Here is a 25,136-nt window from a genome sequence, read left to right on the forward strand (position 1 = left end):
AGATCGGTCCAGCGCACTACACGAGTTTTCGCCAAAACAGGTGCAAACTCGAAAGAAAACTTAACGAAGCCTGAGATTGCCTTCCGTAATTCCCGACATAAAAAATTCCATCACTTAAGCTTTTCTCATCACTGGAAGTCTCCCGAACTCACCACCATACAGGGCAAACCTAAATAGAACCCAACTTATGTTCTTTCGCATGCTGCGAATCAAAGCGAAGTGGACAAACTAAGGTGACTAGGGAAACTTCTCATTGTCTAAAAGTCCTGCATTACTCGGGAAGCGGGTTTATTAACGACATAATAATACATAATTTGGTTTAATTTCTCCTATAAGTTTTTTTTCTCTATAAGTCTTTTTTTCTCTCGAACTCTCACGGTGCTTACGGGCATAACAACTCTAATCAATCATTTATACTCTATTCCCGAGAGTCAAGGATAGATCGCAATTTACGTTACAGCGCGTCCGTAACTACGGTTCCATGTGACGAATCGTGTCACTTGAGCTCAAATTTTTAATCAATTGTCTTCTAACCGACCAAAGCGGGGACTTCAAAATGGCCGACTCGCGGCTTCACATACACCGCGTGGCGTCTTCCTTCGGTGGTACTTTGTAATATGAAGTTCAACGGACTCTCCGAATCTCTCTGGGGATCAGTTGCTGCTGCTGCTGTTAGTTGAATCTGAATGTAGTTCTTTCGATGCATGTGGTGCTGGTTTCTCTCTATCGCCCTCTATGACGAACGGGAGGCGGCATTTGCCGCCAACTTAACTGCAGGTGCCGGCTGAAAAGAGTTGATCCGGGCCAGCAGGAGCGTTTTCTGGACCAATCCGGCGAATCTGTCGGTGCCGACTCAACGCGGTAGCGGATAACGGGTGGCGCGCAAGCGGCCTGGCAAGCGAATGGAAAACGTGCTCTCTCGTGAATTCTCCGATTCCTAGGATAAAAATTGCCTGATGGCATACATAAAAAGGTGTCGTTAGCCTCTCGTACGGGTCGTTAGCCTCTACGCACATGGTTACCTCCTTGTTTTCTATCCTGCACAGGAATCGGGTTAACACTGAAACTATTTCACACGTTCTTTTCTACCTCTTGAGAAAATACAAGAACTTTTAGCACATGCGTTATTTCCCTAGCCCTTACTGCTTATACCTTCAAGCAGCAAATCTATTAACGCTAATTCACTTCCACTACTTTTGACGATTTGGAAAGAAATGAACGAGAAACTTTAGCCCTCAGAAAAATCAGGGAACCTGAGTACTTGCCGGAAGTACATAACCGAAAATCCTTCAAGATCACTCGGAATTCGCTAAGGAATACTTTCGGTTCGTTTTGGCTAACGCAAGTAAGACAGGACGTTGATTTTGATGACGACCTGCTGGTGAAGAAATCACAACAACCCCAAAGCTTTGACGGCTTGCAAACGATCGAGCTTCAATTCTGCGGACGTCTTCCAGAGTTCTTCTGAGACGTGATTGAGAACTCTCTTACAGTTTGAAGCCCATTTGCGAAGTACGAAGCCACTGGACTTCATTCTCTCCATTAGCTACTTTCAATGTTCGACCATCGTGTCATGGTCATCATGTCCGGAGAGAACGTTGTCTACGTAGGTGTCTTTCAGTATTACTGACACTAATTGGCTTAGAACGCGAGCAGCATGGAATGGCGAACTTGCAAGACTTAAGTGACGGTTTTCAGCTAATACTTGATTGCTTCTGACAGATTGTTACGCCAGAGATACTTTCGGTCAGCTGGGTTGACCCACATCTGGCGGAACATCTTCTCCGCATCGGCGGATATGGAAAATCGTGGCAGATGGTAGTTTATGATGGTAGCAAACAGAGCCGACTAAGCTATTGGTCTAACATAGAGGGTATCATTCAGCGAGAAGGAAGTGGCTCCATGACAGGCACCGTCGAATACCACTCGTATTTTTGCGGTCGTACTCTTTAGATGCTAGATGACATGGTGGGTAAGGAAAAACTGTGGGACTCAATTCTATATAACCCAATCTCTCATACTCCTCCATGAGCTCAGAATGGCTTTTACGAAGATGTTCATCAATGAAGAACCGTTTCTCCATTTGCTGAAACATTTGAAGAGCGACGGGGTGCGAATCCTTAGCATGTCCACCTCGTCTTCCTTTAGTAGCAGACGAATGGCGTAGCGGCCCGTTTCGTCACGAGTAACGGTCGATTGAAGGTGTTCTTCACAGACCTGTTCGTCTGGAGTGAGAGCTGTACCATCATCGAAATTCTCGATTTTCCAGAATCGTTGGAACATGATATCCAGCGTGTCTTCTACGTAGAAGTGACAGAACTGTATGTCAGTGATTTCTTGTGTTGACTGCTCTAGCTTTCCACAGACAGTATAGCCCAAAACCGTTTCTTGCAGCGTAGGATAACCAGCGGCGAGAGACAGTTGCTGGTTTTCCACCAGCTCCGATTACCATGTCCATTTTGGCTTATGTTGAATTGTGGATCAGCCAGTGGGAGATTCCTAGGGATCCGTCAGCCAGAGATGTCAATGTGGTGACAAGGCAACGATCCGGTAAGCTTCGGCAGCACTAAGTAGTCCAGTTGGGTCATGAAGTTCTCGAAACGAGAGGCAAGCGATGCGGTTACAGCATAGCGAAAGTTAACTACCGGTTGAACGATCCCACTGACTAGCGAATTTTGTTTCGTTCGTGTCAAACGAAGCTTTTAGCAAAGCGCTTCGGAGATTAAACTTAGCTGTAAAAGTTATCAATATCTTTCACTTTGACTACTGCTATTGACAGAATGACTGTTGACTGCCGAGGTTGAGTAACTATTTCTGCACTTCAACAGGTAGTGGGAGGAGGAACGATATCGATCGACGAACGGGGAAAACAACTACCGCGCTACGACTGCGAACGAACTGACGATTTGATAGGTGGTGAGGCAACCGCGAGCTTCTGCGACGGAGAGCCTCCAAGAAGGTTTGGAACGAAGTGGATGCTGCAGCGGGTTGGTACACCGTGGGCTGCTTGACTATTGCCGCTGGTTGTGAACCAGAAGCAGACGAGAAGGGTGGCAGGTGTAACAATGAATGGTGCTTCTGGGAGCAGCTTTTGCAGGACCTGTTGGAGCAGTTTTTCGCTTGATGTGTTATCTCGAGTCAGTTAACGCACAGCCCGTGCTTCTCCACGACATCGAACCGTTGTTGTGGAGAGAGTGTTCGAAACTGATCGCACTGGAACAGGAAGTGAGCCTGCTTACAGTTGACGCACTGTGTAACGTTGTTGGAAGCAACATGAGAAACAGCTGATCGAGGTTTGGAATGCTTGATCTGAAATTGGGTGTTTGCCGATTGGGAGAGCTATAGAGTTTGTACGGTTCGCGATTTTCTGTGGATGCGCTCAAGGGATTTTTTGGGTATTATTCGCTTTCGGAAACAAGCGTCTCCCGCTCACGGAGTGTAACGGTATCAAGACATTAACTCAATCGCTCTACTAGGAAGGCGGCCCAGTGGTTTTTAGAATCTTCGAGTTCATCCAACAGCTGTACATGACGATCGAATTCGTCAGCGAGTTGTGCAAGTCCCTGTGCAGACTCTGTTTTTAGCGAAGGAATTGTAAGTAGCGCAGAAACATGCTACTTTATTAGTAGGTTCGTGTTTTCCGTTCTTCAACAAATTCCACGCAACGAGATAATTGTTGGCGGGAATCTCAAGCGAGGAAATAACACGAGCTAAAGCGCTGCTCGCAAGTAATACATTTTCTGCATCACCGTAAGTTGCATACTCGAGTGAATAAGCGATTGCTAAAAGAAACCCAATCATCGCAATTTTCACAGAACTCCTTTAATTTTATTGTACAGGGATTTTACTTTGGCGTCGTACACAAATTACGTAACGCATGAAGGGGGGGAGGAGGGCTGTGTCTGCGTTACTTATTGTTACGTAAGGGGGAGGGGGGTGATAGTAGAGACAGTTACGTAACTGTGATGTTTCCTCGAAATTGAGAATTTCGAAGGGGGTCAGGCTATTCAGCGTTACGTAATTCTAGGGAGAGAGTCATATCGAACGTTACCTATCGTTACATAGGGGGGGAGGGGGTCTGAAATCTAGATTTTTAGCGTTACGTAATTTGTGTACGACGCCTTTGCAACAACGCTTTAAGTTCGAAATAGATGACTTGAAAGTCTCTTCTCTCTTGCGTGAAATCTCCCGAATGTCCTGAACCTCAATTTCGTTTTGAGTCTCCTCAAATTCTCGCCATAGAGCACTGTAGCAAATTGACCGGCCAAAAGAAATGCGACAACCCGAAAAGAAAAATAGTTTTCGGACCGACGACTAGTTATTTAATGGGAATGCGAACTTTACTCTACGATTGTTCTATTTGGTTTGTCTTATACATTGTTAACAATGATTTCCGTTCTATCGTTTGTTTGCGTGTGTGCGTTTTATAGCGAAAGTGGATCAAGCTAAGTATATGTAGGTAAGTTTGATTCGGGTGTTATTTGTGTTTGATGTTTAGATTAGAGCAGATTCTTATTTTTAGATTAGTAAACCTCCGGCTTCCGATGAGCCTCCGTTATAACGGAAATATCGACCTCCTCCTTGCCATGGAAATCGAAAAGCTCAACGTATTTGTTCCTGAGAGAACACGCGTTCCAATCTGCAGTTTCGTGTACCATGGACGAACCACAAACACTGTGTTACGTCACGGTGTTGAGGACTGCTTGATGTTTCGCAGCGCATCGATATTCGTGCTACTCTTAGTGGAATGTACCAAGAATAGGTCATCTCGGTAGGGGTCGTCCTTGATGGTTTGGGATCGGTAAATCGCTCTTAAGCCCAAGCTTCTCGATCTCGGAATCCACTGTTGACGCGGTGAAAAGTGGCAAACCACTTGCGCTTGTTTTTCGTACTGGCGAACGTTAAGTGGACAATTTCCGTGACGCTATCGATGTTTTCAATTTTCACCCCTATGTTGCCGCAAGTCGTAATTCTGCGTCAAAAATTTACACAAAAATAACGTGAACTATTCTCCAACCTAGCTGAAGCAGAAATACGTGATTATAACTATGCCGTAAACATAAATTAAACCACATCAAAAGTGATAACAAATTGCGGCGGTTTCGTTAAAAAAACATGGAAGCATAACATGAATACCGTTACCGGCCTAGGTACACTAATTTCGGGCGGGAATCGTTCGTGCCATCCTCTCGCCTTCGAATTGCTTGCCTTGGATAAGTATAGCGTAAAGTGGAGAAATTAAAAAAATATACGCTGCTGCGGTTAACTCTATATCGCGGTTTGGGACAACAAGAGCATAAAAACAGTTCTGCCCCACATCAGGAAAATGAGCACGCGAGATAAATTCTGTCACGCACTTCATCCCCCCTCAGGCGGTCGCCGAAGGCTCGTGTCTTTCTACAGGTGATGCTCTTCTAGATCAGTACTTAATTACCAGAAACAGAAACAAAACAGAGCTTTTTCGATCACACGTTATTCCTCAAAATTTCATAAAGTAGAATTATTCATTCTATATAGGTACGACCTATACGGATGTCCGTAGGATAACATCCTACAATCGAAATTCTATATTCCATTCTGCCTGTCGGTATTATTGTTCTTTGATTATTGCTTTGTAAGTACCATGTTTTAAAGTTTAACTAACCAAGTAAATAAATGAATAGATTTATTAAACTAATTTTATCGATAATAATTTAATTTTCATTAATGATACTGCTTATATCCAAAATGGTAACGATAGCCCGAAACGAGATTTATGAACAAACTGATTGTTTGAAGCTGTAATAAAATTTATATCAGGCTGTCATCATTTCGTACTTAGTTTATTTGCGATTTCAACCAATCCATGTTAGTGCAATTGGAATACAAGCTATGATTACAGCAATTGAAGTGGTTCCGCAAAGTAGCTGAATTCAAAAATCTGCTGAATTAGCTAAACAAGGTACTGATGATTTTTCTTTTAAACCTGCTTGAAAAATAATGTTGTAGCGAGCGAGTGAGCGATTGCTCATAGTTTTTTTTGTTAATCGCCTCAAGTGTGTACGTTGATTGATGTTTGCTCCTTCAGAACCGGGAATGCTTCTCCACCTTGAATAACTTAAGCACAGTAGATGAACAGGTTTTAATGGAATTAAAACGCCTTTCTAAAGATTCATCTGCAAATATAGGCATTACCAATTATTTTCGACAATTTACCACTACTCTACTATTTTCTAGTGTACTCTATCAGTTCCCAATGGCATAAGAAAGTTTTACTCTAATAACATAACCAGCGAGAGTTGGCAGCTAAGTTGATCTAAAAAGAAAAGTTCGGGACCGGCACACTACAAGCGGCCGCTTAAGTCAACTCAAATAAAACACGCTTCAGCGGAAGGTTAATCCGGGCTTCCGATTCCTAATACGGAAACACTTACCCGTTTCACTTGTCAAAACTTTCTCGCAGCTGTTTAGTATTTTTCGTCGCACCGTCAAGGTGATTAGAGATTTGTCAATACACTCCTCCACCGGAGCTCATTTAGCTTGATTGACATCCACGCCCAGGTGATAATTCAACCAATTTTGTTACTTCATAAACCTAATCTACTTTGCCCCGTTTTCTCGCCCCAAGTGTGAAAAATGGGCGAAGAAAACATAATCTCCCCTAATGCAACACTCGCCAGTTCGTAATGCCGCTCATCCTGGCTTCCACCTTGGGCATCCCACTCTGGCCGCTCGCTCGCTCGCTCGGTGCTCCAAGCCATTCCCCGAAGGCTGCCCAAAGTAAGTCATCGCCATTCCGCGACAAACTGAACCGCGAGAAGCTCAACGAAAAAAAAACCTCAAGCATGTGGTAATGCTTTAAAAAACGACAAAACGTCACCGTAATAATCGTCATCGTGTCAATAAAATTTGTCCAGCGTATGAAAGAGGATCAGGCCGCGAGCTGACGTTCTTATTATTTCCAGCTTTTATACCTCTGCGGTACCATTTTGAATTGAACTAAAAAAGATGTGAGGAGAGGAAAAAAACGGAAAAGATTTCGATTCTTGTCGATTTGTTCACGCGTTCCACGGCCGGAGCTTCGTGGTGCTAATAGTCGGGACGAACGGAAATATTTCATAGAATTAAACGTATTTATAATATACACATGAAAATGTTAATTTACTGGTTTAATTGACCGCAATTATGATATCGTTCGTCCGGACCCGTAGTCTGCGGCGCAGACGGCCACCGCATCACAAGGCAGCAAGTAGTGCCGTGCTACCGATTAGTTAGAATAAGAGAAAGCAGAGGAGTTCAATTGTGAAGGAAGACTGGACCAATCATGATTCGTTCGTTTAGGAGACAGTGAATCGGTGGGAGGATGGATTTTAACTCTTCGGATGCAATCGGGTCAGGGTTGCCAGATGGAGAATGTTTTCCATACAGGAATAGTACTGTTTTTATTAGAGAGTTGCTCGAGAAAATGAGGAATGTTTGGAATTATTTTGAAGCGGAGTATAAAAGTAATAATTTTCTGGAAGTTTAGTCATTTCAACAACCAAATACATAGCACGTATATTTTAAAGGAATACCAATTGTTTGTGGGGTTATGGCCGTTTCCCCGAAGCACTTTTTTGCAGGGGTTTGCGGTGTTTACGATAGAGATCTAGCAGATCAACTGAAATCAAAAGACCTCATATTATCTCATTAGTTTCGAAGTGGGCCGAACTGAAAGATCATGTTTATAAGTATTTTGTTTTCAGTGCAAATAGGAACGTTTTTTCCGAAAATAAAACATGCTTTGAGCGCTACAAATTACATTACATTTTTTCTGGATAAAGGTAAACTTCGTGTATCAAAAAACGATAGTTTAACGACCTGAAAATTTAATAAGGAACTTTGGAAAAAAAGAAAATCGCTATTGTAAACACGGCGAAATCATTTTTTAGAAACCCCATTAAAACGAGCATAAAATTCCAAGTTTAGCCTTCGCGGTCGTGACGAGGCGCGCTTCAAATCGTTCTAACTTTTTCTCTATTGCTCAGATCTGCATGAAAGTTCATAAAAATGTTCTTAAGAAGTTGTACTTTAAGATAATGCAATAAATTTTTTCTCGATTTTTCGAAAACTAAAAAGGTATATAACCCCTCTCTTTCAAGGAAATATCTTTAACGTATAACATAAAGAACGGTCCTAAGTGAGAGCCTCGAGGGACACCAGAAGTGACTGGCATCGAATTTGAGTTTGTCCGTTGATTTTAATTATTTGTTCGCGGTCAGTTAGAAATTAGGTAGTGCTGTTACCAGTAATCAAATATTCAATGCAAACCTGGAGGAGTACTAGGTTTTGTTTTTATTTTTCTTTGCAAACATTTTAATATCAAAGATAATACATCAAAGCAATTAAAAAAACGAAACTCTGCACAGATGTCCCTATGGACAAAATAAGTCATATTGTGCTGTTGGTAGTTTTTATTAAATTACGGCTGATTTGTGAAAAGGTATATGTAACACCCATAGAGCTTCGTAACCGCAAGGTTACAGAGTACGCTTTGACAAGCGAGTGGTGATAGGTTCGAATCTTAGTAGAACCTTGCCATTCGTTGGCAGAGGGACTTCAGGTATGGGATTCTAAAGCTTCGATAATATCGTAGACTAAAGAACGTCATATGCTGTTAAAGTGTTAGCTTGCAGGAGGATATTATATGGTCGATAAGGAAGGCAGTAGGTTACTAAGTCTGAAGCAGAACACAAAAAAGCACTATAACACGGAGCAGGTTACTTCTCAATAAGTAGCAATGTGGGAGAATAAAAAAATGTGTGAAAAGCAAAACCGTCCGGACAATGCCACAGAATATCAAAAAACTACTGGTCGCAGAGGAGTCCATACAAAAAAACCACCCATTATTATCAATTACAAATATTTTATACACAGAACGATTTAACTGATCGGTATGGTACATTTGACAATAAAATTTGTGAATAATTAATTCGTGTTCCTATTGAGAGAAATATCATCAAAGTAATTTGAAAAATAGTTGTCAAAGAATTTAAAAATGTTTTTTTTTTAACTAAAAACCTAAATTAATCCACCTCGCGTTCAGACCTAGCCTTTCTCATTCAAACTTTTATTTGTTTAAATAGATTTACATGAACGCTTCAATCCAATAAATGCATATTCACTCTTTAGGTTCTAAAATATTGATGTTGTAATCTATAAATACAAAAAATGCAGTCCGGTCTGTCTGTCTGTCTGATCCATATAGGCTCGAAAACTACCGAACCGATCGACGCGAAAATTTGTATGTAGGGGTTTTTGGTGCCGATAGAGGTTCCTATGATAGTTTGAGACCCTTCCCTCTTCTGGAAGGGAGGGATCCCATACAAATTAAACATAAATTTCTGCACAACTCAAGACTAAACCAAGCAAATGAAACCGAATTCTGCATGTGGGTGTTTTAAGGGGTAACAAATATGTCCATAATAGTTGGACGCCCCTCCTTTCTCTGGAAGTGGAAATGAAACACAAATTTCTGCACATCTCGAGAGCTAACCAACTAAATGGAACCATTTTTTCATGTGTGGGCTCATTCCTGCGACCAGAGATTAGATCTATTGTGATATGCCCAAGTGTTTTCTGTACTCCGCACTTCATATTATTGGCAGTATCACTATTGAAGTAAGTGATACGCTTATTATTCATATCCGTGCTTGTGTGTAAGTTTTACCTTTCCGTTTCAAGCTTACTACTCTACTATACCGAGCCTCTGTCCCTCCTAACAATATCGCCTAATTACAATGCCCTGGAAAGAACTTTCATACGTTACTCACACCAGTTTTATTATAACAGGGACTTATTTTTGTTAGAAGGAGTGTCAACAGAGGTACTGAAGAAATCAGATTGAAGGAAAGGTACTTGGTGGGAAGCCTGAGAATAAACCCATGCTAAAGTCCTTTGGCAACCAAATACCATTGAATATGAATATATTCGAAACCAGAATTACGCCCAGATGACAGAAGTTGACTTCACAGTCAATTTTGAAGTCCAAAATGACGACTTTTGGTTTCTGAAAAACAGCCCAAAGTGACCAAAAACAACCCAATATGAGTATCTCCGGAGCCAGAATGTTACAAGAAGCTAAGCTTATTGACCTCAGACACCATTATGAATTGTAGGATGGCAACTTCTGGTTTCTGGAAAACAGCCAAAAATGGCCGATTTCCGTCTGACATGAGTATCTCCGGATCTAGAAAGATACACAGCAGTTGAAATCGACCACATATCCCAGTTTGGATTCTAGGTTGGCGACTTCCGGTTCCTGGGAAACAGCCGAAAATGATCGAATAACACCCAATATGGGTGTTTCTTCAACCAAAATGACGCTCAGAGGCTAGAAATTAACTCAAATACCATTTTGAAATCCAAGATGGTGACTTCCGGTTTGTGAAAAACAGCCTAAAATTACCAAATACCATCCAATATGAGTATATCTGGAACTAGAATGATGCAATGAGCTAACAATTGACCTCAAGTACCATTTTAAATTGCTAAATGGCAACTTCTAGGAAACAGTCGAAAATGACCGAATAATACTCAATATGGATATTTCCGTAATCGAGATGATGCATAGAAACCAAACATTGACCCTGGACACCGTTTTGAATTTAAAGACGACCACTTTTAGTTTCTGGAAAACAATCAAAATAACTAAATACCTCCCAATATGGATATTTCCGGTATCAGATTGATGCCAGAAAATCTGCTGAAAATGACCGAATACCACCAAATATGAATATATTCAGAATTAAGGCGATGTACAGAAGCCAAAAGTCGAGGATGTTGTCATTTCGATAAAACCAATCATTTCAAACGATTTGTTATTTGACTTTGATCATATCCTATGGCCGATTCGTCGTGCATTTGCAGCTTTTAAACACATCGCGAGGAATCAATGAATTTGGAACTTATGGAAAAATTATGTTAAGGCCACATGTATCGATCAAATCAGGTATAATTTTCAATAGTCGTTAAATTTCTTTTCTTTCCATAACTGTTGAGCCACATATCAAATTGTTATAAAGTTTGTTATTTGTAAGTTTGAGAGATGACTCGTTCGTATGACACTAGTTATGTTCAAATGAGTCATGTAATCTTTGAGATAATAGACTTTCGTTGTTTTATAAACAATTTAATACATTACGGTAGCTTAAATTCGATTATAATCAAATGAAATGGGAACGTATAGGGCAGCCAAAATTTGAAACCACGTGTTCAATCACAATTCATCAGTTAACCCTCAACTATCCCGCTCATCTGAAAATAATATTGATCAAATCGGTTGTGTAGTTTCGGAGATAATGATGTTTTGTGATTTTCACATTTCGGTACATTACAGACGAAGTTACGGTTCGATTAGAGTAAAATTCAATAGGGTGTTATTAGGCAGCTAGACCTTTCATTTGACACTAATTTTGTGGAAATCGGGTCAGCCATCTCTGAGAAAAGTGAGTGAGTCCAAGTAGTCTTCGGGATATGTTCCTTTTCATAGCTGGATTTCACATTTTCAAACATAACAGGCAAAGTAATAGTTCGATTGCAAAACAAATCAAAAGGGTTTTATGGGACAACTAGACCTTCCATTTGACACTGATTTTATGAAAATCGGTCTAGCCATCTCTGAGAAACATGAGTGAGATAAAACAGTCTCCAGAACACGTTTCTTTTCATAACTTTTGAACCACAAGTTCAATCTTCATAAAATTCGAAAGTTAAAGGAATTCTAGGTAGCCCGTTCATTTGAAATCAATTTTGTTCAAATCGGTTGTGTAATTTTTGAGATAATGATGTTTCATGATTTTTACATTTTGATACATAACCTCTAAACTAAAAATCCGATTACAATGAAACTAGATAGGGTCTTATGGGCCAACAAGACCGTTCATTTGCAATAAATTCCAGGAGAATTGGTGTAGCCATCTCTGAGAAAAGTGAGTGAAAATAAAAATCTGCACATACACACACACATACACACAGACACACACACATACAGAAAATGCTCAGCTTGTCGAGCTGAGTCGAGTGATATATGCCATTCGACCCTTTGGAGCACTTTTATACTTTCGGTTTTGCAAGTGATTGCTATACCTTTCTAGGAGAAGGACAAAAAGTGAAGCACGCTATAGACCAACAACACCGGTTCGATACAAACAATCCATCGATCGTCGATATCAGTTTCAAAACACAGGCGCTGCCGGTATTGGAGTTGTGCCACGTATACACCACTCCACATACGGTCAATTGACGTACTGTAACGAGCCACCCTAGCTGTTGAAGAGTTTACAGAATTCTACACAACCTGGAAGCAAGAAGAATTGCGTCAATGTATACTCATCAAGGTGAGTGAGCGGTCGCATTGTAAGATTGTCGTGTCCCAAGTCCGGGTTGTTTGCGTCAATACCGCGATCAGATCAGAACAAACGAGAGGTGACTATGGTGGGGTTTAGCCCGCCCAACCTTACAACAGCAGGCATCTCACAGGTGCGCCCCATACTATTGTGCCAGGGAGAGTCAAGCCAGAGACCAGAGGAATCAAACGCGATTTTGTCGCAAACTAATGAGAGGCAGGAAGCCGGTTCAGGAGAGCAAGGTAACTGTTCCGAGCGGCATGCTACAGCCAGTCTCCTGGAGCAAAATCTGCAATGCAATAACGAACTGATGAACATGGTCAGATCGTTACATATTCGCATGAATGCTTTGGAGCAAAATATAGCAAACAGAGTTGATCCAACACCAATCAGTCCACAGATGCCCGTTAATCAACCTCACGGTGGGGTGTCACCTAGCAACAATGTTGATTGCGGGTCAGGCCAGGGCCCCGTGGCTCACCATGGTAAACCTATTCAAGCAAATACCGGGTTCAGTGGAAGTCAAGCAGGCGTAAACGAGAAAAGGTTCTATGGGTCAGAGATGCCGCAAAATAACGTTTGGTACCCACAACCTGGGGCCAATCAGGTGATCGATAACCGAGGAATGGCCATCTGGCCTGGTAACTCGGCAAGTGAATATCATCAGATGGCATATCATACGGTAAATCAGACATGGGGTATGCCAACCACGAAGATTCCAGCGCAGTATGCGAAAACTGTTACCATACCGGGAAACGCAGGCTAATAAAGGAGCGATTTTCCCGCGCCCGGTGTATAGTGGCACTGCGGACAGTAAACATCCGATCGAGTTTTTGACGGAGCGAGTATTTTTCCGGTCTTGGCTGTGCCCCGCCCGATAGACTACCACACTATCTTGCTTGACAGGCGAAGCAAAAATCTGGGCAAGAGGTTTTGAGTATCTATTCCAGAATTATGAATCGTTGTGTTCACCATATGAGCTGCAGTTCGGAAAGAAACCGGAAGATATTTTGCGGAAACTTCTCTCCTTTCCAGCAGAGGGGAATGAACCAGAAGCAGTTAATCCGGAAACGGTACGGGCAGTAATGAACCGGAAGGCGGGACACGACGTCTAAAGGCGCCCATACAGACTGTAAAATTCATGGTGAATGATCTGGAACTTGTTTGGGCTAACCCTAACTCATCCGAAGCTGATGGGGAGATTAAAAAGTTCTTCATGGTATTTGAAGGGCCGTATCGCGTTTTAAAAGTGTTGCATGAAGATGTATATTGCCTGGTGCACCCCACAAACGCGAAAGAAATGGGACGGTTTCAAATTAGTTTATTAAAACCGTTCCATGGGTCCATTGAGACCAACTAACTGAACTTCCCGAAGACAGTTTTCACTAAAATAAAGTAATTTGTATCCACGTTTCGGATGTACGGCATTAAACCTTTTACGACCCGACCTTTTTACGTTTGCACAAACTTTTAACCTGTTGATTTCCAGTGAGTAAATTTTTAAGGGCGTATAGTGTAATTTTGTCCTAATTTAAGTCAATTTGTACGAAAAATGTTAAATATATTGTGGGCCCTGATGATGATCTCATAGAAGGACCGAAACGTCGGTGATGAAGAGCAAAAAATCAACGCACATCATTAGACTGCAAGCCGAAATATCAATCCCTTGAATAAATAAAAAAACGGGTATGGTATACCGATGGTTACGCAATCATTGAGAAATGAGAAAAAATAAATTTTCGAAAAAAAATATTTTTTGGATTTATATGATATCTTAAATATATGATATCTTCAGCAAAGTGGTTTTTGTTTAGAAGAAAATTATTATTTACCTTTACTTTACTTTACTTTTTTGGCTAACGGACCGTTCACCGGTCTAGGGCCGAACAAATTAGAGATGTTCAGCTTCTTCTGTCTTGTGCAGCCGTTATCCAGTCTCCCTGTACACCAGCAGATCGTACATCTTCTTCCACCGCGCACATCCACCGCGTGCGAGGCCTACCACGGAGTCGATGGCCTCTTCCTGGTTCTCTACTGAAAATAGTTTTGGCGGCTCTCTCGTCAGGCATCCTGGCTACATGTCCAGCTCACTGAAGCCTGCCCCGCTGTAGTACCTTCACTATATCAGCATGTTTGTATACCTGGTACAACTCGTGATTCATGCGTCTGCCTCACACTCCATCTTCCAATTTACCGCCAAGTATCGATCGCAGAACTTTACGCTCAAAAACTCCGAGCACTCGTCGATCAGCTTCCTTCAGCGTCCATGCTTCATGTCCGTAAAGGGCCACCGGGAGTAATAGCGTCCTATACAGTGCTAGTTTTGTGCGAGTTTGCAAACTACGGGACCTTAGCTGGTTACGCAGTCCACAGAAAGCCCTGTTCGCAGCTGCAACTCGTCGTTTCACTTCACGGCTCATATCGTTGTCACATGTCACAAGCGTACCAAGATAAACGAATTCGTCAACCACTTCAAATCGTTCCCCATCTATCTCCACCTTAGCACCAACACCACGGGGACTCCCACGCTCTCTGCCAGCTACCATGTACTTCGTTTTGGCAGAGTTAATGACAAGTCCCTATCTCGCTGCTTCTCTCTTAAAAGGTACGAAGGCCTCCTCCACGGCCTTACGGTTGATACCGATGATATCGATGTCGTCCGCAAAACCAAGAAGCATGTGAGATTTCGTGATGATCGTACCGTTTCTTTCCACGTTTGCTCTTCGTACTGCACCCTCAAGAGCGATGTTGAACAGTAAGTTGGAGAGCGCATCCCCCTGCTTCAGTCCATCCAACGTTACGAAGGCGGCTGATGTCTCGCCAGCTATCCGCACGCACGATTTTGATCCCTCCAGTGTCATACGACTCAGCTTTATTAGTTTCGTAGGGAAACCGTGTTCCAGCATGATCTGCCACAGCTCGTTTCTTTTCACTAAGTCGTATGCCGCACTGAAGTCCACAAACAGATGGTGAGTCGGTAAGTTGTACTCTCGGAACTAATCGAGTAGCTGTCGCAGTGTGAAGATTTGATCCGCCGTGGAACGCCCTTGTCGAAAACCAGCCTGGTATTCGTCAACAAAGGATTCCGTTAACGGTCTCAATCTGAAGAACAGGATACGGGAGAGCACTTTATATACGGAGTTGAGCAACGTTATCCCTCGTTAGTTGCCACAATCCAATCGATGGCCCTTCTTATAGATAGGGCATATGAGGCCTTCCAACCAGTCGTTCGGTATTTGTTCGTCCGCCCAGATTCTTAGTATTATCTGGTATAGTACAGCCGTTCGCTTCCCGCTTTTAGAAGTTCGGCCGGGATACCGTCCTTCCCAGCGGCCTTGCCGTTTTTCAGCTCACTAATCGCCTTTTTCACCTCCTCCTGTGTTGGTGGGTCCACAGCTTGTTCGTCACTTATAATCGTCATCCTGTTCCTGCTCTGCTCATCCGGCTCCTCACCGTTCAATAGCGCCTGAAAATGCTCCTTATACCTGACTGCAACCGTCGGTTTATCAGTAAGCAGGTTGCCGTCTTTGTCATTACACATGACCGGCACAGGGAAATTCCTGCTTCTGACTCTGTTGACAGTTCTATAGAATCTCCGCACGTCGTTTTGAGCATAGCTGTCCTCTGCTCCTCGTACTCGCGCTTCTTCCGACGGTGGGTTCTATTTTCGGCAGCTCTTGCCACCCTGTACCTCTCTCTGTTCTGACGCGTAGCCGCAGTGAGCATGCGGCTCCTGGCACGGCTCTTCTCATCTGTCGCACTCTGGCACTCGGCATCAAACCAACCGTTAGGCTGTCTTCCACGCGTCGTACCTACCACCTCTCTCGCAGTCGTTTAGATGGCGCCGTGAATACTGCTCCACAGCCCATTTATATCTTCCACTCCTCCTGCTGTTTTGCGATCCGTTGATCCAGCTCTCTGGCGTATTCTGCTGCCACGCCATCAGCTTTCAACCGCTGAATGTTGAAACGCGTCGTCCTCTCTGTGCGAGATTTCAGCACGTTCGACAACCGTGTGCGGATTAGCATTGGCCGATATTGTATCGATACTTACGGTATCGATACCTTGGAGCCCAAATATCGTTATTTTTTATCGATGCAAGCGACTTCGATATCAAGCTGGATCGATACTTTCACCCCGATATTTTTTCGATATTGAAGAGAAACTATAAAATCGGAAAATATTGTTGATTGCTACAAATTGTCTAACGGAAAAGCCCTTGTAGGGGTGCGCGGATATGATCCATCGCGTTAAAGTCATCTACAAACAGTGCAGAAATTTGGTTTGTGCTCTTTTTGTAAAAGACACCAACAGGATTGAATATACCCGCTCATTTCTGAGACGGTTTTTCATGCCTCTTGCGAGAAAAATGCTGCCGCATTTGGTAATACCGCAGACATACGTCCAAGCTGAGTTCCAAACTTGTGTAAAGTTTTTTTGTAGCAGCGATCCGTAACCAGATAGCGCTACCAGTACCGCCAGCCTCGTACACCAGCGAAGAAAAAATTTATTGTGGCGATAAGGTCACCAGGCGGTGCTAGTGTACAAGTGATTTATAGCGCAATTTACTTTGAAAATTTACACGGAAATTTTGATCAATCATGTTCTTGCTTGGACGTCTGTCTGTGGTAATACTGTCTGTGCAGAGCAAAATCGTAGGCGCCGAGTTTTTGCAAAAAGGCAGGCAATAAAGAAAAAGAACCCAGGATTATCGTGCTGCCCTATATTTCAAATAAGGACGCAGACGCGCGTATGCTATTGCATTGATTTGTGTGTGTGACATATAATTCTGTCACCACTGTCCCATTCTGGTACCATTAGTCTATTGACAGCAGGGATGCAAAATATGCAGATTTGTTTTCAAAACGCAGATTTTTAGAGTCGGTGTGCAGATTTTTATTGATTCGCAGATAGTTATATTTTTTCCAGACTCTCTGCAGATTTTTGTCAGAGTTTCTTAATATTTACGCAGACTTTCTCAACATCTGTGAAAATTTTTGCAGACTTTTGCCTGCGCGAACGTATTTTTCAAATCACAGACAAATTTTTTTAAGGCTTTAAGCAAATTTTGTCTGTTTTTCGAATAGTTGCTTACATTTTTCAAAAACACCTGGCATCTCTGATTTTTCGCAATAATGAGCAAGAAAATATGGTAATTTTTCATAGACCTGTTTCAAGTAGCAGACAGAGTATCGATACAGCTGGTATCGATGCTCCTCCCTTGATATCGACCAGGCATCGATACTGCAGGGGAAAAATTATCAATACTCGAGTATCGATACTTCTACAATTTTTGGCCAATGCTAGCGCGGATCTTACAAACGACGAGATAATGGTCAGAGTCAATGTTTCGTCCCCGAAAAGACCTAACATCAGTAACATCCGAAAAGTGCCGACCGTCAATCAGTACGTGGTCGATCTGGGAGCAGGCTTCTCCATTTGGATGCCTTCAGGTGTGTGTCCGAATATTCAAACTAGGAAAATAGGAGCTACATATGGCCATTCCTCTGGCCGCGGCAAAGTTTATCAGCCTCAGGCCGTTTTCATTGGTTGAAGAGTGGAGGCTATGCCTTCCAATGACCGGACGGAAGAATTCCTCCCCCCAACCTGTGCGTTTGCGTCTCCGATAACGACTTTTACGTCGTGTTTTGGGCACTCGTCATAGATTTGCTCAAGCTTGTCATAGAACTCATCTTTGACTTCATCGGATTTGTCGTTTGTCGGTGCGTAGGTGTTAATTAAACTGTAGTTGAAGAATTTGCCCTTAATCCTCAACACGCATATACGGTCATCTACGGGCCTCCACCGGATGACTCTTATTTTCTGATTTCCCAGCACTACGAAACCGACGCCCCGTTCCACTGCTTTGCCGCCACTGTAGTAGATGTGGTACTTGAAAGAAGTGAGGGCAATAGGGTCTACTGCACGGAATTCCCTTTCTCCGGAATTCGGCCACCGAACCTCCTGAATCGCTGCGATTCCGACTCCCTGCCGCTGTAGTTCTCGATCATTCATTGACGTTCCAAGTACCCAATTTCCAGTCGTTCACCTTAGACTTTTTCCGTGTTCGTAGCCTAGGTCTTTTCCGATTGATCCGTTCCGTATTTCTAAATTTGTTGTTCGTGGTTGATGAAAGGTTTCGGTATGCTACCTTACCAGGGTCGCGATACCTACATCCTGCTGATGGGGCTGCAATCTTAGGTGTAGCTATTCACCACTAGTGGTATATAATGCCGTACCACACTTGTACACAAAGTCAGTTCTAATTCGATCGTTAATCAATCTTACTGACCTGCGCTGAAGAGTCGAGAATAAAGTCAAAGTTTATAATTAATAAGAGAACTTTTGCAGTATTCAGTAAAGTTATTTTCTATACCAAATTGTGATATATATTTTATGCGTCCGAAGTCCGTGTTGCTTTATAGATGTACCTTCTGAAGACTGAAACGAGTGACCTTCAGTTAGACTATCGAAGTGAAAGGTACGCCCAAACTCCATCTAAGACATACCTTGTACCGATCAAACAAACCAACTATTTATCATGTACCCTCGGCGCAGGAGTTGAACCCAAAGTTTAATTTAGGTCAGCACTAAACACGACAGTAGAATTTTGGTGCTCCTAGTAAGCTCGGAAATTCCTCAAATGGCCGCAAAGCGATTGTTCACCGGGTTCGTCGCTTCTACGTTCACGGGATAACTTCATTCATATTTCAAAAACAAAAAACCTAGCAAACGATGTAAGTTAGCATAACGTTGAAGAAAAACAATACAAACCGCATCCTTACTCCAAATAAAGTGTTTGTTTTTAGTGTAAGGCACGTAGTTACTGGACATAGTGACTAACACTCAAAGAAAGTCAACATTTGAGCTATAAAAAATATATTATGCACCATAACCATGTTGCAAACTTGCTTACGCATGAGAGATAATTTCGCGAAGAACTGAGTAAGCTTCTCCGATGATACTATGAGCAAAAATCACACTTTTAAGCTTAATTCCACCCGAAATTATTTCTCATCCATAAGCAAGTTTCCAACAGCTGCATGATGCAGCAGTGTTGCTGGAAATATTCAATGTTTAGCCAATTGTCAGACATTCAATCAGTTTGGGGTGAATAACTTTTTCTATAAACATCGCAGTCACTTACGATCTTTAGAAAAAATTTTGCTAGGAAAATTTCCTGCAAACAGTATGTATCGATATATTTTTAGGAGCCAACTGGACATATCTAAGAAATAAGTTTTGAAAAAGTAGATTTTCCCATATAAAATCGTATGAAAACTTCAAAAATCGGGCGCGAAAATATAAATCTACCGATCGGTATGGAAAGTTACACAGTTGTAATAGAACCCATAAGGAGCACGAAAAGTACATGGGAGCTAACATTCATTTTTTGTCCCACCTTAGAATGTATACTAGGGTGTCCGAAAAAAAATCGATGTTGAAAAAGTCAAGGTGCTCAGCCCTAAATTGAAAGATAATGTTATTTATAGCATTTTTGTAGAACATTTCGACTTTCTAAAAAAATGTTTTCAGGTTGCTCAAACGTGATTTATGAAAAAATGACTTTTTTAAGCACTTTTTTCAATTCTGTTCGATTCCTCAATTTTTCCAAATATTTTTTTTTATTTTTGAATATTTTATTTTTTGACTTTTGAATATTTTATTTTTGTGGGGTTGTTTTTGAATATTTTGCATGGACTTCCAGAGCCCATTGAACATCACAAAAAAAAAATTTCTTCTTATAATTTCAAGATAAAACCCTTCAAAACACATATAAAAAAATTTTGTGATCATAAACTGAAATTTTCATTGCAAAGCGGGATTTACCACGAAAATTAACATGAAAAAAGATACTTGATATCTTATCGGAGGGCTGAGATATTGACATTTTTCTATGTGATGGAAAACTATGCATTTTAACAAATATGTTAAATAACTGGTTTATTTTAGGAGATAAAATATAACAATGCTCAGAAAACAAATGAATTTTCGGATGGCTGATAACTTAGTAGAAGGTTTGAAAATTCGGAAAAATCTGCGAAAAAAGTTAGAACGGAAATTGTGATTTTTAGTACCTTCTAATAGAAAACTCAATGTTACTCGTAATATGTAAGAGGTAGAAACATGGTGTCTTCGGTAAAGTTTCTTGTTTTAAGATTACCTAAAACTTTGTCGAAGACGCTTTGCATCTATCTTATTCTGATTAAAAAGTAATTTTTTTAACTCACTCATAGGTGGATTGATCACCTTTCATCTTTCTACATTAAAAGATGCATTTTCGAAAAATTCACTTATTTGTGATGTTCAATGGGCTCTGTGAGTCAAATAATTGAATGCGATGCTGAACCAAACCATGCAAAATATTCAATAATAACCGCACAAAAATAAAAAAATATATGGAAAAATTTAGGAATCGAACAGATTTAAAAAAGTGCAAAAGAGTGGTTTTGTAGCTTGAAAACAGTCATTTTTCCATAAATCACGTTTGGGCAACCTGAAAACGATGTTTTAGAAAGTCAAAATATTCTACAAAAATGCTATAAATTACATTATCTTTTAATTTAGGGCTGAGCACCTTGACTTTTCAAACAGCGATTTTTTTGGGACAGCCTAATGTATACTTTTCGCCTTTTGTACGCATACTGCGTCGAGCCTCGTTACTCTTGCCAATAAAATCATCAATTATAATTCCCCGAAAAGTTTTCAATTAAATGTCCCTCTTGCCAGTTTTCCAAAATCTCCGCACGAAATGTACGGAAGTCTTATTTACAGAAAAAAATGACAAAACACGTTTGGAAACAATAGGTCGCGGTGGCAAGTACTCGTTTAACATTTTTGATCAAGAATGTATTTAAACAGCGAGCCTTGTCAACGTCAAACGCAAAAGAAAACGACAATCGCAGCGCAGTGAATAATTGTTCTACCGTGACCATTTACAAGCTTAACCAAAACGTTCTCTACGTCAGATTCTTGTTAACTTCAAAGACTACTTTTTTAATTACAAAATGCTTTAGTCAACTAGTTAACATCTCAAATCTGGCATCCCTTCCGACCGGCGAAGCTATATGTTGGACCCGAAAACTACAGCAAAACGAATAATAAACGCCTCGAAAATGCGCATTATCAAATGGACGAAAGCCTCCCAATCTGATCGCTCCTCACAATTCATCGCACTGGGCGCGCGAGCGGGTATAGAAAAGAACAAGAGGGAAGAGGAACATATTTTGCTTCTATATGTTACTACGAGAACGATGCGGATTAAGCTAATTTAAAGATTATCGCCTTTTAGCTCACCTCCCCAGTGCGTACCGTCGGATGAATGTGTGGCTTTTGTGTCCTCTTCGTCTCGCTTACATCCACGCTCGCTAATAAGCTTTTTTGATGCTGCTGGTGCCGAAGTGTAAGGCTAACAAACATCACCCGGAGCTTTTTCCCGGTTGCCGAACAGAGCAGCATGTTTGCACAAAGCGAAGATTTTTCGGCCGATTCGGGAACGACAAGCCGGATGCGGGGGTACAATCCAGCAGGACGGGGCTGGGCTGGGAGCCAGAAATAAACACTTTTTTACGAGCGCGTACGACAAAGAAGGAAGGAATAATTTGTATAAATAACTTAATTATGCTGGAAACTAAACAACAAAAAGCCATATGATGAGCAGTACCTATGAAGTGTATTGTTTGGAGCTCGAGTGCTCTTGCTCCCGCAACCTGATGGTGGTAAAATGACAGCCGAACAGTGAACTGGTAGCCAATCGGGCCAAAATGTTTGACCGTGGGTCAAACCACAGAGAACAGACATCTAACGGCTTAAAAATATCTTGTTAGTTCATTTGGTATTTGGAGAGGCTTAATTAATTCGAAAATTTTACCAAGGTTTGATCATAATGTTATGTCTACTCTCTGTGGTTAATCGTTGGAATTGGGTAAAAAAAATTCAAAGTGACTGAATAAGGCCACATGTCTTTTCTAACTACTCGTGATCTTCTTCAGTTCACCATTAGCTAAAGCAGGCTGACTGAATCCCTAATGAATCTTCAATTTGACGTGCTTCTGATCTCATTAGGTTTAAAAACTGAGCGGCTGTGCAGTGATCCTTTCATAGCTATGTAACAACCTACACATTACAATCAGTTCGCAATTTATGCTTTATTAATTGCTACTGTCTCTGAATCATCTAACATAATTAACAATAATTGGAACTGCAGTACGCTTGTTTCGTTCGCATAAAATTATCTTCACAATTGTAAAACGCACCCAAGCATAAAACTTTTGCGGACATTAAACCTGAATCCCATCTCGGACAGTTTAATAATTAATGGTACACCAATAAAACTATGACCATAATCAACACGCGGACGCCGCAGCTAATCTCGTCAGCAATTGGTGTCCGCTGGTGTTGGCCACGGTCTAGGAGTGAGCATTCGACCTTTTCCATCCTGCCTGTGGTCGGTTTCGCTGCATCGGGTTGTTGTGCTCATAACCTAGTTCGAGGCACCCTGCCCTGTGCGTGCATCAACCCTACCTCAATGGACCATTCTTCTAATGGCCACTTCATCGCAAGTGCTACCAATTGACTCCAATTGGGTCCCATAGTTTCTATTTTTGCGCATCGCATTGTTTTAAAATTCCGAGACGGATTCGGCCAGAAAAGTTGGGAAGTAGTAGAAAGTGTGGCAAAATAATTTGTCATCCACGAAATCATCGCCGTCAGCTGGCTCAACGGCAGCAACGATGGTTTGTTTTACGAGACTGAGACAAAGCGGAGAATTAATTTGATTGGCATCTTTACTCACTATCCAAAGACTGTTTTGGATACAATCAAATTCTGCTAGCACCGACGCATTGCTTATTGTGCGAGATGTTCAGAAATAGTTCGTTAAAATTTTTGAGCAGTTGATGGGTATTTTAACCTTGCGAATTGAATTCGAGTGATGTTTTTAATCAAAGGAAACAGTTATATCATTGTAACGATTGTATAATTGCAGCTACAATTTGCACTGTGGTTGAGTTTTGTATTTTTATTAAAAATATTACGTTGTTGGTACGACAATCTTGTTAGTTTACGCAGGGTAATCAAAACTAAAATATACAATTAACTGGTAATTTCAGAAATGATTCTATGCATGTGATTCTATGCATGTTCCGGAGAAGACATTTTTGCGAACAAATAAAAACTGAATTAAAACAAAAGATGACCATTTTTCGAAATTGGCATTCTCTTCACGGTGGTACTTCTATTTTTAGGTTTCTATGAAATTTTTTTTTTTTGCAAAATTAGTTTCTAAAAATAGTGAGTTTAAAAATGAAACATAACCTTTCTGATAACATTTCAATTTCACGATGAAAACAGTAATGCATTTTTCTTTGACTCTACAATTGTTGGAAAATATCGCAACTGACAATCAACATTCTTTTTAAATTTGAAAGTCTTAATTGAATCATAGCTTGAAAACAAATGGATTGAAAAAAAATAAATAGAATAATTTGCAAAGGAATATGCATTAAATCATCCAAATAGAGAGGCCTGCTCTCAGATCAACCATGTTCTGATTAATGGTCGACACTTTTCAGACGTTGCAGACGTGAGGTCGTTTAGAAAACCAAATGTTGATTCAGATCATTATCGCGTGAGATCTAAAATTCGCGCCCGGTTGTCCAACGTTTCAAAATCCAAGACGACAAGGAGGATACAGTTGAACATCCAGTGGCTATCAACGAATTAAAAAAACGCGCCAGAGTTCACATGTTACCCACGGCTGTAAAACGTCATTGCGTAGCAAGATACCGGGAAGCTAGAGCTGCTGAAAAAAGACTCCATCGCCGGAAGAAACGACAACATTGGAAGCGGATTTTTGCAGAGGTGGAAGGTTGCTTTTCTAGCCACGATGCGAAAAGCTTCTACAAGAAGATTAATAGAATTAGGAGCCGATACGTGTCAACCACTGTCATGTGCAATCATAGGGAGAGGAACCTGATTACCAATTGAACGGAGGTGGCCAGGCGTTGGAAGGAACACTTGAGCGTGCTGTTGAATGGTGAAGAAAATAGCGTAGTCGAAAGGAGCAGGAAGGATGATTGCAGAGCTGTGGACCCACCGTCTATGGACGAGGTTAAGAAAGCAGTGAAAGAGCTGAGGAACTGCATGACAGCAGGTAAGGACGGCATTCCAGTCGAACTTTTTAAAGTCGGTAACGAACAGCTGTATCGTGCTTTACACCGGATCATGCTGAGAGTGTGATCCGATAAAGAATTACCCTCAGACTGATTGGAGGGTCTCATATGCCCGATCTACAAGAAAGGCCACCGCCTGGACTGCAGTCATTATCGGGGCATAACCCTTCTCAACACCGTTTACGAAATTCTCTCCCGTATTCTGTTCCATAGACTGGGACCGTTGTCGGAGACCTATGTTGACGATTACCAATGTGGTTTTCGAGAGAGACGCTCCACTACGGACCAAATGTTCATCCTGCGACAAATCCTCGATAAATTTCGAGAATTCAACCTGCAGACGCACCAACAAGATCATTGACTTTAGGGCAGCGTACGATACAGTTAAGAGGAATGAGTTATGTACATGGTGTCCCAACAATGGATGGCTGATACGTGCCATACTTCAAGGCTCTACATCATGTGTCAGGATATCCGGTGAGATATCGGACTCTGGTAGATGTTTTGAAGCAGGGAGACGGGCTGTCAAACTTATTGTTGAACATCGCATTGGATGGTGCTCTACGGAGGGTTGGCGTGCGAAAAAGGGGCACAACCA

Source organism: Wyeomyia smithii, chromosome 2 (assembly GCF_029784165.1).
Source record: "Wyeomyia smithii strain HCP4-BCI-WySm-NY-G18 chromosome 2, ASM2978416v1, whole genome shotgun sequence".
In the NCBI taxonomy this organism is placed as follows: Eukaryota; Metazoa; Arthropoda; class Insecta; order Diptera; family Culicidae; genus Wyeomyia; species Wyeomyia smithii.